Source organism: Triticum dicoccoides, chromosome 1B, assembly GCF_002162155.2.
Source record: "Triticum dicoccoides isolate Atlit2015 ecotype Zavitan chromosome 1B, WEW_v2.0, whole genome shotgun sequence".
NCBI classification, from domain to species: Eukaryota; Viridiplantae; Streptophyta; class Magnoliopsida; order Poales; family Poaceae; genus Triticum; species Triticum dicoccoides.
Genome location: NC_041381.1, coordinates 67288244 through 67291201, shown reverse-complemented (window position 1 = coordinate 67291201; position 2958 = coordinate 67288244).

Here is a 2958-nt window from a genome sequence, read left to right as displayed (position 1 = left end):
TCGCGTCCAGCGAGAGGGTAGGAACCCTCGCTGAAGGGGAGACCGAGGTGGGCCGGTCCAGGAGCAGGGGAGGCCACAACCTGCTTTTTTTTTACATTTTTGTTTTTGTTTTACTTGTGTTTATACTTTAAGAAATTGTATTTGTATATAATTCTATTTATTGGTTTTCTTTGTTTGCTTCTTTTTTTTGTTTAATTTTTTGCTTTATCTCTTTTACTTGTGTTTGTACTTTAAAATTTCCAAAAAACAATTTATTAAAAACATTTCAAAAATGTTGACCAAGCATTTAAAAAAATTAAATGTGTATAGAGAAAATGTTTATCATGTATACGGAAAACGTATAAAAAAGTGTGTACAAAAAGTTTGATCATGTATTTGAAAAATGTTATTCAACCATTTGGAAAAAAATGAACAAGTATTTGGAAAATGTTGATCAAGCATTTGAAAAATGTTAAATTTCTATAGAAAAAATGTTGACCGTGCATTAAAAAATGATGACTCTTTTTTCACATGTATATAAAATGTTAATCAAGCATTAAAAAAATATTAAATAAATATTTTAAAAATGTTGATCAATCATTTGAGAAAATGTTAAATGTGTATAGAAAAATGTTGACCATATATTAAAAACATGATGAATTTTCTTCATGTATATAAAATTGTTAATCAAGCATTTGAACAATGTTAAATGTGTATAGAAAACATGTTGACCATGTATTAAAAAATTATGAATTTTTTTGATCATGTATATTAAAAATGTTATTCAAGAATTTGAAGAAATGTTGAACAAGTATTTGAAAATGTTAGTCGAGCATTTGAAAAATGTTAAATGTGTATAGAAAAATGTTGAAAATGTCAATCAAGCATTTGAAAAAATGTAAAATGTGCATAGAAAAATGTTCATCATGTATAGAAAAATGTCAATCTTGTATTTGAAAAATGACAGTCAAGCGTTTGAAAAAAATTAATAGTGTGTATCTGTAAAATATCGACCATGTATTTGAAAATTTTAATCTTGTATTTGAAAAATGTTAAGAAAGCATTTCAAAAATGTAAATATGTAAAGCAAAAATATTGATCATGTATTAAAAATGTTGAAAAAATATTGTTGACATATACAAAAGATTTACTATGAAAACCAAATAAACAAAGAACACCAAAAAAGAAACAAAATAAACCAAAGAAAAAATAAAAAAGAAGACAAAACAAAAACCCAGAGAAGAAAAAAGAAAGAAAAGCAAAAAAGTATTGAAAAGTAAGAAAAGTAAAACCGATAAAAACTATGAACGAACAAAAAGGAAAAGGAAGAAGAAATAAGAAAAGCAAACAAAAAATCAAAGAAAGGGAGAAACAAAAAAACAGCCCCGAGAAAAACGAATAAATACAAAGAAAAAAACCCAAAAAAAAGACAGCAGAAACAGGAAAAAGGAAATGAATCATTGTGCAAACCGGCACTTTTTCCTTCTAGTATGTCACGCCCTACTTATTATACTCCAAACTTGGTGCTAGCGCAGTGGCTAGCTGTGCCTGGAAGAAACGAGGAGATCCCATGATCGGGAGACATAACAACTCTCACCTCTGGTACGAGAAGGACCTGAATTATGCAGTCGTGTAGTCGTACCGTCACGTGAATGAATGAAACCAACCAAATGGAGCAACTCCCCTTTGACCGGTCAAAATCAGGTCACAAAATCCCCAAGGCAGGGGTGGTGCCTCTCGCCGTCTCCACCACATTCTCTCCTCCTCCCTGACCCCTGCGCCTCCGTCTTTTCTTTGTCACATCACACCGAGGGAGGAAGAAGAGGAGCGGTGCATCGGAAACATCGGCGGCATCAGGCGGCGCCACAACGGGTGCTGGATGGCTCCTCCTCGTCGGCCGGCGCTGCAACCTGACATGGAGGCCAAGCACGCCCCATCGATGCGGCACACGACGTCCAGCGCCTTCGCTGTTCGAACGGAACCACCCGACCACAACATTTCATTCTGTTATCGACTAATAGTTGACACACTGAGTAAATTACACAGAACTACCATAATTGGGGTATTGGAAGCAGATTGGTACCAAGATTGGGAATTTTTACGTGTCAGTACCAATTTTGGGGCGAGACGTTGCAAAAAAGGCTAAAACTATTGTTTATACATATTGACGGGAAAACTGACCGGTTGGGCCCGCCTGTCGGGTGCCGACGTGGCATGTTTTTTGTAGAAAACCCCCCTTTCTTTGTACGTAATCACATAAATGCCCAATTATTTCGGGAAAAAATGCTCCTATAAGAGCCTTTTTTTTCGCTCGTAATATTCACCAGCGATTTGGACTCGTTTGAATATTTGCGTCGGTTTGAACGAATAAATAAAACAAAACAAAATTGAATCCCGAGCAGGATTCAAAAAGCCGACCCGTGGCTCACCAGCGCAGTGCGCTAGCCACCCGGCCACGGCAGCCCTCACGACGTATTACAGGCTAGACAGTTTTTATACTAGCTCGAAGACGTTGGGCCGGCGGTTGGCCCAGCAAGGCTGCACACAGGTTTACTATTTTTTTTAATCATGAATATTAATACATATATTTTTTGCGATTACATATTAGTATTATTAAGTGTCAAGCACCAGACTAGAACACAGGCATGGCCCAAATTTAATTTGTCTGCGCTGAGGACCACAACCATGCACAATTACTATGTATCCTAATTATATTATTCAAATACACAACTTTAAAAAAAAATATGCCCAACACACAGATTTTTATTTGAGTTACTCGCATATTGATTGTATTTTTTTAAATGCACTGTTACTTAAAAGTTGACAACATGTATTAAAAATAAATGTGTAATCATAATAAATTTTAGAAATGCATTAAAACTGTTCAACTTTTATTAAAGAATCGACCTGTCTCTTGAATTGCAAGAATGATTTACATAATAAGTTTCTAACGCATGCTGAACATTTCTTCAAATACAA